At 38.8% G+C, this 18,192-nt stretch overlaps 1 protein-coding gene across 2 annotated transcripts in view; it reads left to right on the forward strand.

Moving 5' to 3' along the window:
- Window positions 1–18,192, forward strand: part of TAF3 (TATA-box binding protein associated factor 3) — a 152,764-nt gene that overhangs the window by 55,233 nt on the left and 79,339 nt on the right. The gene's annotated exons all lie outside the window — the stretch shown is intronic.

The following is an 18,192-nucleotide window of genomic DNA, read 5'->3' on the forward strand; positions in this document are numbered from 1 at the left end:
TATATATATATATATATATATATATATATATATACACACACACACATACATACATACATACATATATATACAGTGTGGAATATTATATGACAATGAAAAATGATCTCCAACTACAGAAAATATAGAAAAATCTCTCAAACATAGAGTCAGTGAAAGAAGCCAGACCAAACACAGCACTGCTTCTGCTCTTAAAAGAGCATGTGGTGGTGACCTTGTGGAGGGTAGGGGCGACTGGAAGCCTAGGCTGCTGGTCATGCCCTTCTCTTGATCTGAGCGAAAGTTCATCAAGCCGTATGCTGTAATATACGTACTTTTCGTATACTTATTATATTTTAATAAGAAATTTTTAAAAATTAGATATACAGCCTTAGGGGAATCCAAAGGCTATTAGCTTCATGGTAAACCCACCTCTAGATGCATTGTAATACAGTCAACCAATTTACTTTTTTCAGACATTTAGGCTGCTTCCAATACAGATATCCTTGTGAAGTTAAAAGATTAAACATGTATAATTTTATGAAATGTTAAATATGTCCATGTTTGGGTTTTTTGTTTAAGTACTGTTTCCAAATAGCAGAATAACAAGGAACTTTTATTTCCTTTCTCCATTTTCATCCTTTTTATTTTAAGAAGTTATACCTTTGGCATAAAATTACCTTGACCAATTTTAAACATTAAAATGTACAGTAGATAACTACTTGCAAACTTGTCTATGAAAGATTTTTGGAATTATATGCTATTAATGAAATGCAACCTTGCATTTCACTTGGTTACATGCTAATACATATTTGATTATATATATTTATCTTGTATAGTTTGGAGTCAGAACTACTTTCAGTTTATATTAAATGAAATGATGATGCTCACCCTCATCTTTGTCACAAGATTAAGATGAACAACAACAAGGAACTGTTTTATTTGGAAAATGGCACAGTTATTATTTTAGATGATATTTAGAAATTTATTGTAGTAACGAGTCACCAAATGGACTCCTAAAAGAAATACAGCATGTAACCACAGGCTTTTAAAAAGTAAGATAATTCAGACAGCATTCGAAATAATGAGAGATGTTTTCAGGATATTTACTTTTCTACCTCTACCTGTTAGGTAACTTGCTTTGTCCATCTAATGGACCATAGTTATTTACCTTTCTGGCTTTATGTGTGGCTTTTCAACTATTGTTTTAATTCTGGTTTTGTTTCTTAGTTTTAGTCTTATCAACGTGTATCATTACAGATAAAAAGGCGTGTAAAGAAAAATACATACTTGGATTTTAAAAATTTATTCCTTCTACTTTTGGGGAAAATAAAACCTCAGTTTCGGATAGTGCTTTCATTTGAAACATTTTTGCACATCTGAAAACAAAAAATATTTTCTAGTTAGTGTGATCATCTGTATATAAGGTCCGGTGAGGATCTGGAGGGAATTAGTGGATGTGAGAAATCAAAAATATACAGTTATTCCAACCAATACCCCTAGCACTATAAAACAATGCTTAAGAGAACTTAAGATAAGTAAACAGTTGAGTAACAGAAGCTATGTGAGAATTTTCCTATATTGCCCCCCCTCTTGGATTGTATGATAGGTATCATCTTGCTGCCATTAGTTTCCTTTGAGAGCAATTTCTTATAAATGCATTCATGTTTCTAGAACAAGCTGTTCTACACAGAACAAATTGTTTCTTCCTGTGCTTTAAGTCCCTCTTCTGTGTGCATTTTCTGAATGGTTTCTGTTCCTGCTAGCAAGGTTACCAGAAGCAACTCCTTACTACTCATCACCGAGCTATTTACATTGTAATTTGGCAAACATCATTGTTGATGGTGAGTAATATAGAATGTCTAACGTTTCAACTGTATAACCCATTCATATTAACTTATCTACATTTCTGCAAATCCAGCATATCAGTGTTCAGAGGGACAAAGAGATAAATTAGGGCGAAATTATTCACCTCACCAAAGGATTCCCTTAAAAAGTTAGGTCTTTGAAGACACGATTTTCCCACCATGTATTGCAATACTGTGGCGTACCTTAAAAATCTTCAGTTATATTTTAATACCCTGGGTCCCTAACCTTTAAGAGTTGCCTTTAATTAGTACCTCTGTGTCAGCAGTATATAAAAATTCCAGAATTCCCTTTTAAAGAACCATATGTTTTATAAAACAGGGTGATCTAATAATTAAATTAGGAAGGAGATAAAAGACTCTTGTCACTGAAACATATAAAAGGGACAAAAAAAAAAAAAGAATAAAATGGATGGTGGGTTTAATGCAAAATTTAGCAATGAAGCATGAACTTTATAAATAATTTGTTTTTTATATCAAATATGTTTATATATGTTTTACAAATAAAGAGAGCAAGACACACGCCATTTCTAGAGAGGTCGTCAAAACATGATAGAGTAACAATTGTGTGTTTAAATGTAATGAAAAAATTATCCTCAAGGAAGCATTCCAGGATCAAGTTGGCAGAGTGATAGGATACAGTAGAAAGAGCTCTGACCAGGAGTGGAGGGGAGTTGGGGGGTGGTTAGGCTTGAGTTCTAGTTCCAGCTTTAAATCTAATTCACTGTGTAACTCTGGATGAGTTACTTACCTCCTCTGCCCTAGTGGACTTTTTTTTTTTTAAATTACAGAACTGCATTTTGTGATTCTTAAGCAGAGATACTATCACTAGGGACTGTTTATATTAGATGTTGATCGGCTTCCATAGGAGTTGTTCCTGTAACTTCACAGGTGTGTCATAGGATGAATAATGGAAAGAAATAGTAAAGTCAGTTAAACAGCTATCGATTGGGTACTTACAGTGGGTTCAAAACTATAAATCAAGCAGGTTTGATTTAACCACAAGTCTTCACAAAAACAGCTATTTCCTAAAGTGGTGGGTGCATTATATATTTTACTGGATTGCAGGGAAACAAAAATTTATTCAGATTTTGGAAAATTAGGTATAGCGTGTGGCATTGCGCAGAGATCCGCTTACTGGAGAATATCAAAGAAACATTGGTCTTAGCATGTTGGGTTTGGAGGTTTGGTGAGTCCAACACGTGCATTCAGATATACCATGTGTCAGCGGCAGGCATACAGGTACTCCACAGTCCTTGCCTCTGAGAAATTCATAGTCTTGTGCTAGGGTCTGAGAGGCCATCGAGTCCACCTACTTCATTTTATAGTGGAGGAAATAGTACTATTAAGAGGCTGAGAAAAGAAATCTTCAAAAGCAAGAAAATGAGAGCAAGGAGTTTGGTCTCGGAAAAAAAAGAACATGTTACCATGAAACCTAAAGTTGGTAGAAAGCCTTTGAAAGGATTTAGGGAAATAAGACTGTAACCACAGGAAAAAGCACATAGGTTTGATAGGTGAAAAATACACAGGGCATAGATTGAGACTCAGTATAAGGAAGAACTGTCTAACAGTTACAGCTGTCTGAAGATGCAGTGGTTCATATCGGAAGGGGGTCGAAGGAGTGAGCAAGTCACCGGTGGGCTTCAGGAACTGCCCAAGAGAGCACTTGAGGTTCTTGCAAAAATATTAAGCAATAGCTGGTTTAATACACTGGATGGTTTTGTTTTACTTTCTACTTGGAGATAATCTCGGACTTACAGAAAAATTGTAAGACTAGCACAAAGAATCCCCCATATATTCTTTATTTATATTCCCTAAACATTAACATCTTACTTCATTTGCTCTGTCATTCTATTTCTGTATATATATATATATATATACACGCTTTCTTTTGTCTTTTCCTGAACCGTTTGAAAGTTGCCGACAAGATGCCCTTTTACCCTTAAATATTTCAGTGTGTATTTTCTAAAAACAAGAAATTTCTCATATGTAACCCCAATACAGTCATCAGAATCAGGAAATTAACATTGATATAATGGCATTATCTAATTTACAGACCATATTCAAATTACATCAGTTGTCCCAATAATATCCTCTACAGCAAAAGAAAACAAAAATGTTTCTGGTCCAGCATCCAATTAGGAATCACATGTTGCCTTTAGTTGTCACGTCTCTTTAATTTCTTTAATTTAGAACAGTTCCTCAGTCTGTTTTTGCCTTTCAGTGACCTTGCTGTTTTTGAAGAGAATAAGCTACTTATTTTGTAAAATGTCCCTCGGTTTGGGTTTGTCAGATATTTCTTCATGAGATTCAAGTTATGTGATTTTGTCCGGAATCCCACAGAATAGTGGTGGTGTGTTCTTCTCGTGGGCCGTGTGAAGAGCCCAGTGGTGTTGATTTCACGTTGACTTTCCTTGGTTAAGGCAGTGTCTGCCAGGCTTCTCCACTGTCAGGTTATTATTTTTCTCTTTGTCATGGCTAACTTTCTTGTGGGGAGATGCTTTAAGGTGATGTAAACATTCTGTTTTTCACCCAGTTTTATCCACCACTTTTAGCATCCACTGATGATTTTCACCTGGACCAGTTATTACCATTATAGTTGCTGGATGGTAAATTTCTAATTCTGTCCTTCCTTCTACATTTATTAGTTGGCATTCTACTCTAAGGGAGCTTTTTCCTTCTTTCTCACTTATTTATTCATGTATTTATATCAGTGTACACTTGTGGATTTTTTTTTTTACAGCTGTGTTTTATTTTATTTATTTATTTATTTATTTATTATTATTATTTGGCTACATTGGGTCTTTGTTGTGTTGCACGGGCTTCTCATTGCAGTGGCTTCTCTCATTGTGGAGCACAGGCTCTAGGCGTGCGGGCTTCGGTAGTTGCAGCGCGTGGGCTCAGTAGTTGTGGCACATGTGGCTCTAGGGCACGCGGGCTTCAGTAGTTGTGGCTTGCGGGCTCTAGAGTGCAGGCTCAGTAGTTGTGGCTCACAGGCTTAGTTGCTCCATGGCATGTGGGATCTTCCCGGACCAGGGATCGAACCCATATCCCCTGCATTGGCAGGCGGATTCTTAACCACTGTGGCACCAGGGAAGTCCCCACTTGTGGATTTTTATTTTAGTCAGTGGTTATACTCCATGACTGTCATCATTTATTTTGGTACTTAAATTGTCCCTGATTTGGCCCACGCAAGCCCCCCAAGTTGCCTTGGTGTTCTTTGACATGTTTCCATCGTTCTAGGAGCACTTCGTTACTCTGTGGCCCAACAAGATGATCCATCTCTTCTTGTACTTCCCAGCTCTAGCCCAGGAGCCAGCGATTTCTCCAGCGCCCTGGCTCCTTTTTTGGAAGAATGGAATTTAGAACCCAGGATCTGGGCACTAGGACTGACCACTGCTGCTACCGTGTCCTTGCTATTAGGTGCTCTTAGCAGACAGAGCTAGGAAATACATTCATGTGCGTGCACAGACATCTGTATCTGTTTCCATAATTCTCTCTTCAGAGTAGTAAGAGCAGGAGTTTATACTGCCAGCTCCAAATTGGATCCAAAAGCACAGAGTTTATTCTCTTATTTGCTTAACTCTAGAGTATGCGGAAAGGAGCTTCAGAATTGCTAACCCATAGCAGTGTGGGAAACAATCCTACTAACTAGATTTCAGTTTTTGTTCACAGTTATTTTATTTTTTTAATCTTTAGTTTGAAGGTATGTGGTCAAAATTTTGTGTTAAAAGTTACTGGAAGGGCTAGAGAGTTATTGCTTATTTACCAGCTCTAGAGTTTCTGTTTGGGGTGATGGAAAAGTCTTGGAAATAGATAGTGGTAGTGGCTGCACAGCATTGTAAATGTAACTCATGCCACTGAACTGTACACTTAAAAATAGTGCAAGTGGACTTCCTTGCTGACGCAGTGGTTACGAATCCGCCTGCCAGTGCAGGGGACATGGGTTCGAGCCCTGGTCCGGGAAGATCCCACATGCCACGGAGCAGCTAAGCCCGTGCGCCACAACTACTGAGCCTGCACTCTAGAGCCCGTGAGCCACAACTACTGAGCCCACGTGCCACCACTACTGAAGCCCGTGCGCCTAGAGCCCGTGCTCCACAACAAGAGAAGCCACCACAATGAGAAGCCCGCGCACCGCAACAAAGAGTAGCCCCCGCTCGCCGCAACTAGAGAAAAGCCCACGCGCAGCAGCAAAGACCCAACACAGCCAAAAATTAATTAATTAAAAAAATAAAGTACCTCATATAAGTGAAATCATACTTTAAAAAAAAAAATAGTGCAAGTAGCAAATTTTATGTTATATATATTTTACCACACACACACACGTCGCTTGGATTGGTCCCCTTTTCTCCTGTCGACAGTATAGGTATGTGTGTTATTCATTGGAAATAGAGTTAGGTTCATTTGTTTCTATTTATATTCCTTTTTAGGCTTTTTCCCCATCCTTGAGGTTTTTTCCTTATGTAAAATATTAACATGGCTCCAACAAATTGGAAGTGTCCTCAGAGAAGTGTCGCTCCCTCATTTTATCTGCCCCACTGCCCCACCCCCCCATCCTTTCCTCTTGTTGCCACCACCCCGTAGGTGACACTGGTCACTCATCCCATTGGTGACCATTCTCATGAGCTTCTGGCTTACCCTTCATGTCTCCCGTATATTCACTTTCTCCTTTGTGTCTCTTATTTGATTACAAGCGTTTTTAATTCAAATACCTCTGTGCCTGTGCTCTTGTTCCTCCTGGTGCTGTATCCACTCTCCCCCAGATGACCAACCTTTCCTCCCCACGAGGACAAGCGCACCTGTGTTCTCTCCCATCAACAGGCGCCCCACCTTTTCTCCAGGGGAGCCTCTTCGAGCTGAGTGCTCTCGTGGGCACTGCCCCAGTGATGATTTCTGACCACCTGTCCTCGGGTTTTAAGTTTGAAGAACCCCGTCTAGGCCAGGTCTTCCCTGTGTTGATGCTTTTGGACGAATCGGCCACATTCAACGTGACCAGCCGCCCCTCCCCTCCTGCCGCTGCCCCCTCCCTCCCCAAGTGCTGGCATCACCTGGAGCTCCGGTCCCTCTTGTGTTTCTCAAGCAGTTTCTTTGCTTTCTCCTGCCTCTTTCCTTTATTACTGTTCTTCCATATAAACCTTTTAATTTTTTTCTCCCAAATATGTAACTATTCCTGTTTTCTTTCCTCACCGTATATAATAACCGAAGAAAAGTGTGGGCTTTGCACTCCTAGACCTGGCCGAGAATTCTGGCCTGGCCCCTCAATAGCTGTATGGTTCTCTGAGCCCCTGTGAACTCAAGCTTCCTTATCAGCAAAATGAGGATAATCATATCTCACAGAGTTGTCGTAAAAGTTAAATGAGATAACGTATACATCATAGCACATAGCAGACATCCAATAAGTGTTCATCTCCTTCCCAGTTCCCCATCTTAACACTAATATTCACTTTACTTGCAGCACTTATAACCTGATCTCTGCTCTCGAGTAACTTCTGTCAGTCTTATTTAGGAAGTGAAACTTGCACTCATGACATGAATAGGAAAATAATGTAGACCGGAGTAATCACATATTGAAATTATTCTAAATATGTTCTTTAAGAGTATCTTTAAATTTTGTTTGAAATGTTCTCTTTTATGAAAGGGATACAAGCTGGTGGAGGAAATGATTAGGGAAACAGAATCTAAAGCAGTTTCTGGACGGATACCATTGTTAAAGGGGTGCTAAGGAAAGTGAAGTTACACCGGGACTTGATGTCTTATGTAAAATAGCGTAGCTCTGAGGCTGGCATGAAATGCTGCTTACAAAATTGTTGCGAGTGTGGAGAGAACTTTTTGTGATCGCACAGTCAAGAAAGGCTTTATCTTCACAGTGAAAAGACTCCGCGTGTAGCTCTTCTCTCTTTTCCTCTCTCTCTTTCTCTTCTTTTTTCTTTCCCCACTTCTGTTGCTTATAGGGAGAGGAAGCAGGAGATCAGAGAGCAGAGTAGATGAAAATGCAACATAAGACTTTTCCCGGTGATAACTGTGAACTATTTAGGAAGATGAATTGACTGCCTGGGACTGAAACAGATAAGAACCCCAGGAGTGTTTTGATGCTGAATCATCTGAAGTCTGAGAACAAACCTCAAGAAAGGCTTTTCAATCCACGCTAGAATTGGGGGTGATAAAAACAAAGTTAAGGATTAGAGAGGAAGATACCTGATTGTACCCTTAGGTTATTAAAATTCTTTATAATTTTAATTGGCCATTTAAAACGGAACGCCGGAGGAAATTATAGAGTTGAAAAGTGAAGCATTTAAGTCTTAGATATCAAATCCTCCATGTGAGCTCTTGGTCAGTGGTTCCAGCTCCATTCCACAGAGCAGTAATAGAGTAACTTGGGAGGCCTTTTTATTTTTTATTTATTTATTCATTGAATTTTTAATTAATTAATTAAGTAATTATTTTTTGGCTGCATTTGGATCTGCGTTGCTGCGCGCGGGCCTTCTCTAGTTGTGGTGAGCGGGGGCTTCTCTTGTTGCGGAGCACGGGCTCTAGGCTCTCGGGCTTCAGTAGTTGTGGTGCACGGGCTTGGTTGCTCTGCGACATGTGGCATCTTCTCGGACCAGGGCTCAAACCCCTGTCCGCTGCATTGGCAGGTGGATTCTTAACCCCTGCACCACCAGGGAAGTCCCTATTCATTGAATTTTAAAATTCAACATCTGTTATGGAAAATTGTTATGAAAAGCTAAATAGACTTAACCACATTTCGAAATCAGATTCATCTCATACATCTCAGTACTAGACAGGCCTGTAAACTTTTAACCTTTAAATTTGTGCTAGTTTGGGGGACGTTTTTAAATAGAGATTTCTAGGCCCTCGAATCCGCCTTTTAGAGTACGGCTGCGTAGTGGTGAACTGACTCACCTGGCCAGCGTCCGGTCCGTCGCTCTGCATCCTATCACCTCTCGTTTCCAGCTCTTTCTCTCCATCCCCCCTTCCCCAGCCTGCAGACACGCTCAGATCTCTCCCATCTTAAGAAAAACGTTTAAAGCCCTTCTTCAGCTGTCTTCCTCTAGGCTGAGAGCCATGCCCCTTCCCTCTGGGTCTCCCCCATGTCCATGCTTGTTCAAGGGCCCCCATCATCCATCTCATTCCCATGGTAGAAGCCCGTGGGGTCCTCTGACATCTTCTCTTTCGCACTCTTCTAATCAGCTCTCTCTCGAATTCTTGTCAATTCTACCTCCTAGACATGAAATCCATATTCTTTTCCGACCCCAAGGGCCCAGTTCTAATTTCACAGCTACCCTTCTCTGTCCACCATACTGGGCTAGAGCAGTATTTCTGAAATAGAGATCTGGTTACTGCTCTACTTGAAGTTCTTCAAATTATTCTGCCTTCCTGATAAAAATCAAAGCCTTGGCCGTGGCAGGTAGGATGAGCCTCACCTTCCATCACCCCCCTTTGCCCTTTACTCACAAGCCTGCAATGCATCGCCCGCCTTTGTTTTCTCTGCTTCAGAGACCACTTCTTCTTATCTGCCTGCTGAACTTCTATATCCTTCTTAGGATTTAACCCCTTTCAAGTTCTCTTTGACCTCTCCTTGCTAGCCAGGCCTGGCTGGGTGCTCCAAGCATCCTGTGCCTGTGCCTGTGCTGGTGCCTTATCACTCATGAGTGAGCTCCTGCATCTGTGCTCCAGGTCCCAGCTGAGTCCATAGAAGCTCTTATCAGACCTCAGCTGGTCAGTTCATCACAGAAAAGAAGTTAAAGCGGAGAATTGTTTAAAGAAAAGATTCATACATGAAAACCGTAACACTCGATACTCAGTTGAGACATATAAATGTCCCTCCACTGGCTCTCTCAATGGGGTCAAGGCTCAGTGAGTGTTGGTTGTCTGGTTGGAATTTAACATGACTTTTCTTGCATCAGACACCCTCTGGTACATCATCTGTGATCTCCAGTTTTACTTTCTTTAAATTGAAGTTAGAACTTTAAAACCTTGCAAAGTAATCAGTGCAGGATCCTTCTAGATTTTAACTTCTAATGCTTCTAGTTTGTTTTTTAAATCCTTGCCCACACTTATATCAACAGACATTTTCCCCCCAGTGATGGGTCTATATTGAGTCTTCCCGAAGCGTTCAATTTAGTTTTTGTAAGAAACAAGACACTTTTTGCACTCATATCTCCTTGGTTAATATTCAGTTAAGCAACATAGCTGCAGTAACAAGTACAACTGGCAAGAACTAGTTTGAGAACAGCACAGCTGATTTTTGGTAAACACATAGCTCAACTAGTGGAGGCCAATATTTATGGGACTGATGGAGAGTTGCTCCAGGCTTTATTAGCTGCCTGCTTTCTGCAGACTGGGAGCGTCAGCAGATAAGTTTTAGAGGAAAATATAAGAGCATTAGTTAATCTAGTGAGTCACCTAAATGAAGGTTGCAGGCTTTTGGTATAGGTGAAGTTACCTTTCTTTGGTTGGTTACTGGTCATAATTTGTTTTTTTAGCTGCTTTTATGGTTTTACCCATTTTGATACGTGGGAGTAATTTTGTGAATGAGCTTTAATCTTTCATCTTTTATTTATTTATTATTTGTACCACTAATTACTTTCAGCAAAGACTTGAAGATGCTTATTGTAAAAGACACAGATACAAATTACATTTTGTACATGCAACTGTTTAAAAAAAAAGCCCAGCAAATTATATCAGTTTTAAAAAACTTAATATAAATTTAGTTATTTCTGATTATTTGTGTGCTAACTGGTAATGCTGTGAACTAACCAGTAATGTATTGAAAGGCATGGTTGATTCTTATGGTGTACTACTTACGGAAGAAGTTACAAAAACATGTTTTTTTCCCTAAAAATATCAGTAAGTTTAAAAAAATATTTTCTTTCCCCTCTTTTTTCTCTTTACCCTCTTCTCTATATTCTTGTTAAAAAGTTTTTTCCTTAAGATATTTGATTATGGTATAAGGCAGCTAATTTAAGCATCTGTTTATCACTGCCTGGCTAGACTGAATGTAAAATTTCAATTGAATTACCTCCCAAGAGGGCTTTGAGCTCTTAGGGTAAAACACATCATTTTCTCTTTTCTCTCCCGGGATTGTCAGCAGAAAGAATTCATCTAAATAGTTTACATGCATTTTGAAAATGTTGTATCTACTGGACTTAGCTCTGTTGTTTGCGGAACATTGCCAACATAAATGGAATAGCTGCTTTGCTTGTTAACTGAAGCACAATGGTGTTATGTGGTCTTACAATATGCGTATAAATTGTAGCAGTGAATGACTTTTGCTGATAGTTAACTTGTAGCCAGTTTTCATATTAACAAAGAAGAGATTTTCCTCTTTTAACAATTTGTTTTCAAAACCGGGATGTTTTGAAACATCAGTCATTCATTCAGTCATTAAATATTTATTGCGCAATTTCCATGTATACAACTTTATATATTACAAAATTCAGATATACATTGTAAATGCTTATTTTGCCACTTTTCTCTGAAAGTTTTGGGTTTTCTGTGCACTTTCATCTGTTTCGTAAGGGCTTGGTTAAGAACTAATTGATTGAACTGAACTAAACATATCAATAAACAAATTCAGTGTGTTCTGTCAGCAACTATAGCACAGACAGGTGTGTCAGCTCCTGAGCTTTCAACTTGGAGGACTCTTCATTCCTTTTTTCATATACTACTTTCATAAGAAAGCACCGTAATTTTCTTCTCTTTATTCTACTTGATTGCAAAAATTTTGCAAATATAAAAAAAGCAGATGAAAACTCGATTGCTCCAGTTTTTCTTCTTTTACAATAAAAATTATTATTTTAAAAAGCAGCACATAATATTTCAAAAATTTAAAAACTGTGTTAAAATATTAAATCTTAACATGGTAAAATAGACTATATTGTCAGATTAGTAAAACAAAAATATTTGTTATCCCTAATCATTAGTTCTGCTATAAAGTTTAGGTTGATTTTTGAAACACATTGGGTTTTGTTTGTTCGTTTGTTTGTTTGTTTTTACAAAATTCCAACAGCATATGTATCTGTTGGTTGATCCTTCAGTTGGTCAGTTATCCATCTTTGAAATGTCAAAGAATCTAAAATGGAAATCATTCTTTATTACATTATTTCAACATATTAAAATTTATTTTATAAGTAGGCTTTAAAATACACTCTTGAGTATTTGAGATGTATATTGAGAAAGTTGCTAATTATTTTGTGAACTCTCTATCTTTTAAGAGAATAATGTCAAGGCCTAAATTACTGAAAGAAAGCTTTGTTATTTAACTGAATTCGTATAGGCCTTACGGGAAGGAATGTTTTGTCTTTGGTTTTGAATTTATCATTTGAAATGTATGTGTCCTTTAAGATGAGATAAACATGTAAGAAGTAGGGAGGAGCCATTCAGTGTGTAAGTTTCTGCAAGTTGTCCTGTGAGGTGACCCAGCAGAATCCCTACAGAGCCAGGAGTTCGTTTTACTGGACCAAACTTTCATCTTCTCAGGTGTTTTCCTCTGTGCTTTGTGTATCTCATCTGGCTTTTGTGCCTTAGGTGCTTGTTTCCCTTCATATCGTTGACTGTATTTGTCACTTCTTTTCACTCCTGTAGCCGGATCTTTCCTGGTCGTCTTCTGCTCTGACTGCTTCCCCTTCCTTCTCATTGATTCCCTTGCTCGCAGCACTGTCCTAGTAGCCTATCTGATGTGAGTTTACCACAGTTATCTCCTTCTGCCCGTCCAGCTTCAGCTGCTTACCTCTCTTTTGCCCATATCAACTTTTATCAGATATTCTCAATCCTTATTCGGAGCTTTCTTATATAAATTCACCCTCATAATTAAAATACCACCTCTTTTAATATTTCTGTATACCCCATGTCTATTTAATCATCCTTCTCAAAAGAACTCTTGAAGAAAAACAGAAAGAAACAGGGTCAGTTGTCTTCTATCTTTAACTGAATGTTTTGCCCAGCAGAGTAGGTACAAAGGTCAAAATTCATTTCTTCTTTCCTACTGTAATCGTCTGCCCTATATCACCAAAGGAATCGCACATTTTATTTTATTTTTATTAGGGCTAAATCCTTACCCTTTTCCATTTTTATGTTGTCTTGAAGTAAGCTCTCAGTTGACAATTAGCTGTTCTAATGGAAGCAATGGAATGTAATCCAAAGTTGTAGTTACAACTATATTTGCCTTGGGAATGTTGCACATTTTAAAAACTTTCCCTTTCCCTAACCAGTACACACTGTTCAATGTCATAAATACTGTACCTACTGTCAGCAGGGGGTCTTAGCCTTCAGGGTTCATAAGAGCAAATAAGAAGAAAATGACCATATAAGGTAGAAAATAGTAAGAGAGAAAAACAAAAACAACCAGGTAATTGTTGCCGGCCTCACATCTCAATGCTGTCTGGTTTCAAATGTAGGAGAGGGGGTATCTGGTCATCCTGGCAAGTGCGGTGTGGTGTGTGAGTGAGCTCCTTGGTTCCTGTACATTGAACTGTTGAAAGTGGAAACATGATTTTCTGTTGGTCAGTGTTTTAAATTGGAGTTCATTTCCTGGAAACCTCTTTTCTATTCATTTATTCAGTCACTTAATGTTTATTGAGCACTTACTATAAAAATGTCAAAATCATCTATGAACATTTTATATATGTTTATTGAATATATAAAATCAAATATTTAATATGGAACTATTTTAGTGTATTTTTCTCTTAGAGAGTTTTTCTTGATGGGCTGGGATATATAAGCTAAGACTATTTAAATATGAGCCTGATGATGTTTTGATCAAAAATACCTTCCTCTTTTGCTCTATATAGGAAGCCTTCATTGCTCCAGTAACCTTCAAACTGTATTCAAAGTAAGGTCTTTTGCTCTTGAAACATTTCATTTTTTCTTTGATGTGCTTTTAAGCTCCTACCTTTCTTCACATGGTAAATCCTAAACAAGGGGCGGCTTCCTTGGTGACTGCTTCAGTGAGCCCTTGCTCCCTGTTCTATCGGCCCATTAGATATCTGCCTAGAATATTTGTGTCTTCCTTTTCAGCTATGTCAGCTGTTTTGGAAAGTTCTTGATATATCTGTAATGGCTTCAGTTTCCCACTAAAGTTAGAGTTTGTGACAATTATTTCTCTCCTGAAGCTAGCAGACAATTCTTACTTGTTTCTTAGACATTTCACAGCTCTGCCTTAAGCATTTTGAAGAGATGCTTAAGACAGATACTTTTCTTAAAATCAGTGCATCACATTTCTTATTGATCATTGACCTGTCAGCAGTCATTACTTTAGGAGTCTTATTTACAATAAAAAGGAAAAGAGGATAAAAGCATAGGGTTCCTGGTTGAGTCTTGGTAAATTGGGCCATGATTCTAATTGGGGAAAAAAAACAAATGGGCTTCGGAGTGAGATTTTCCAGTGCATACATTCTTTCACTAATTGTGTGGCCTGCACATTGTATAGGACCTGTGCTTTCTCGTCTACAAGATGAGGATGACAATACCTCCTTCGTAGGGTTGAGGTGAAGATGAAATGAGATGGTTCGCACAGGTTTCCTGGCATATGGTGGACATTCACGGCGTTGGTGCTGCGGTCACAAGACAGGGACCGACAGTGCCTTCAGTGAGTGTGGGGCTGACTGTGTGAAGGTGGGAATATCCAGTTGGGCTAGTGACTGGACTAGTAAAGGAGTCGAGACTTGACTTGGGCGTAGCGCGCATGGAAAGCAGAACAGGAGCGTCGGGGCAAGAAAAGAAGAGGCGTGAGGTTGCTGATGGCAGCTGAAAGCAGGTCCCAACTGTTGCTGCTGACTGGTCCTCGTGCTCAGTTTACCCACCCCTGGAACCCAATATGGAACCTTGCTCTGTTCCATTATGTTATAGTATAAAGCTGTAAAGCTAGGTAAAAAGCAAGTCTGTTTCAACCTTCCGACTCTCTAAGAAAGTAATAACCCTGCTCTCTATTGTTTCTCCCAGATCTTTTAATGTTGTGCTTTGGTGAATGGGGGTGGGGGTGAAGATCAAAGCCAATTCTTGCTGAACCCAGCCTCATCCTGGGTATGGGGCTAAGCTCTCATGCCATCCTGTGACTGTTCCCGAGGAGGGGCTCCTAATACCAGGGCGCGGGCAAAGAGGGGGCTCATACAACATTGCATCTTAGACAGTTTCTCTTCATTTCTCACAGTTTCTGTAGGTCAGAAGTCAGCTGGGTTTTCTCCTCAAGCTCTTACAAGGCCAAAGTCAAGATGTCAGCCAGCCTGAGCTTGGGGCCCCTTTTCCAGTTTTTCTGCACTGGCAGATTTCTGTTCCTTGCAGCTGTAGGACTGGGGTCCCAGTTCCTAGCTGGCTGTACTTGAGGCTGCCCACGTTCCTTGTTCCCTCCCCTCCATCCTCCGACCAGCAAGGGCCCATCAGATCCTTCTCGTGCTTTGAATCCCTGGCTTTCTTTTCTGCTACCAGCCAGAGAAAACTCTCCTTTTAAAGGATTCGTGTCATTGGATTAGGCCTACCTGGCTCCTCTCAGTTCTGCATAATTGTAAGAGCGGAGGTCTCCTCATACTCCCGGTTTCACTCACACTCAAAGGGGAGGGCATTGTACACAAGCGAGAGTCACTTTCAGAATTCCGCTTACCACAGGTCGTTTGGTTGAATAAAAAGTTCTAAACTGGTATTTATTTTCCTATAGAATTTTGGACAAATGACTCCATTATCTTAGCGTTTAAAAATATAGTCGAGAAATCCTGTGCCATTGGGAATCCCAGTCATGCATATCCTGTCAGTATTCTCTCTCTAGCAAATTTAGATTTTAGAATTTCACTCGCATTTGCCTCCGTGGGGTTCTCTTTTTTTGCTTTCATTGTACTGCTGGGCACTTGGTGGACTCTTTTAACCCCGTTCTCTGATGAAAAACCTCACGTCTTCTGCCAGAGTGAAGAAGGAGTAGGTGCCTGGACGCTTACATTGGGAAGGCCATCTGGGGGCTGACTTGTAACCCATTCAACCAGCCCCCCTCTGGTAACCACCTGCCCGTCCTCCAAGGGGCCTGGTGCCTCTGATTCCCCAGCTTTTCCCTGTCTGTCCTGGGAAGCAGTGTGTTTACTCATTTGCATTTGCAAGTACTTGAAATATCAGCTTGTCCTTTCCCTTCACCCAGCCACCCCTTCTCCATTTGCTGAAAACAGCGACATCTCCACCTGTTATTTTCTCTTCTCCTGCTTGCTTTAGCATTGTAGGTTTAACACCGTTTCAAGTTTCTTTAATAACTTTTTTGGGGGGAGGGCAGGAGAATTGGATAAGAACAGAAATGAATCCCTCTTTCATTCTCCCATCTTGCTTCAGAAATTCTGCCTTTGATTGTTTAATCATGATTATTTATCTTGCTTTCACTATAAAATTCAGTTTTGTGACACAGAGGACCAGGTTACAACATAGTTCTTTTTAAAGTCAACATGTAAATGTATATTCCATGTGCAACAGTGGACTAATAAATGTTGGGAAACCAGTCAAGAAAGGCAGTCTGTGGTCTCAGGACGCTTCCAGTCCTGTTGATGTTGAAGAACACAAAGGAACACAGAGGAAAAAAAATGGAGGGAAAACCTAAATGCCCAGCAGTGGGAACATGCTCTGGACTATAATGTTAAGTGAAAATGGGATATAAACTGTTTAGTATGATTTCATTTATACAGGAAAAAAATAGAAATGTGTGTAGAAAAAATTAAGAGAAAATGAAAACCCTAATTAACAGTGATTTTTATCCTCCTAGATTGTGGGATTTGGGTAATTTTAAAAGAAAAGTACCTATAATTAGGATTCCCTTTTCGCCTTATTTTCTTCAATTGCCATATTAACTAGCATCTACTTATGTTAATGCTTCTTTGTTTGCCTCCCCATTAATTGTCTACTAGAATATTTTGGAGAGGAGTAGGTATTTGTATGATGGTGTAAAACTTAGGCCAGAGTAAAACCACTGACTGGATAACTTGATTAATTATCCCTGCACTCTTGCCTTTACCGAACGGTTTCAACACCAGAAATTTAGCCACTGCTTCCCATTTTCCCCGTTATTTCTTATTGCCAAAGTAAGTCTTCTATTCTTTAAAAAAGCCAAGAAATGATGAAGAGTACAATAGTCTTATATACATGTTGATGAACTACACTTTTAATAGAGGCATTTGTCTCAAAAGCATGTTAATGGACAAATAACTAGAATGCTGTATCATTTCTTGGGATTTTCATTGATTTGGGGAGCTAGAATGTTGCTGATAAAATGCATGACTATTTTACATGTAACTACTTGGAAGGCTGAGCGGGGAGCCAGTGAGCCAGCTACTATTGTGTAACTCTGCCAGGAACCAGGAAACAAGCACAAACATTGTATAACGCTGGTGTCATTGAAAACGTGTGCCATGTGGACTGTGAGATCCAGTCTCGGAAAATAGAGTAGAAAGTTATGAAATGGTTCAGATTCTTTGAATTACTACAGCAGAAAAACTTTTTATGGAAATTGTCACACATAGGATGTATTTAAGAAGCAATTTTCCCGATTTTCAGAGAGATTTCATAAGGAAGGTGTTACACAAGGGAGGCACACCTACTTATAGGGTCTTGTTTGTTTTTAACTTATTCTGATTTACAGAATTTTTTTCTCTTTAGGATTCATATTAACAAAGATTTTGATTGGGAGCATGTGAATTTTATCCTAAGTTAGCAAGAAATCATAATTTTTAAAATCATAGCAAATTCATCACAAAATAATTCACATTTAGGATGCCATATTAATCTTTAAAATTATTTCTTAAAATCGTGCTTCATAAAGTAGTAGTGTATATAAATATTTATAATTTCTTTCAGCAGGCTTATGGAAACTTTCCACATGTTCAGTTTTTTTTTTTTTTAAACCCAGACCAATCATCCCAAAACAAATTTTTAGCTTGCACATCTAAAGTTACTAAGATCCATTGCATTTGATTATAATTTACTTAAGAATGCTTCATATTATAAAACCTATTTTCTTTATGAGGATTTACTTAGACATATAATGTCAATGATATTATTAAAGGTATTTGTAATGGAGTTTAAATACTATAACACTTAATGTATATCCTTAAGGTAAAGAAAAAAAAGTACTAGAAGAAGCAAAATTTTAAAACAAATAAAAACATTCTTGGAGTGTTTCCAAACCTAAGCATAGTCCATGCCACAAAAGTAAGAAGTCTTTTTGAATGAAGTTAATTACCCACAGGGTGCATGTTGGTCACGCTTTAAAATTCTTATAAAAACAAAGAAATTAATTATCCAGTATAAAAACGAGTCATACTCTTTCTGGCAACCATTCAATTAACTTTTTAGTGCTTGCTACTTAATGTTGTTTTTGACCAACCAA

The sequence above is a fragment of the Balaenoptera borealis genome (assembly GCF_965194805.1).
Source record: "Balaenoptera borealis genome assembly, chromosome: 3".
NCBI lineage: Eukaryota > Metazoa > Chordata > Mammalia > Artiodactyla > Balaenopteridae > Balaenoptera > Balaenoptera borealis.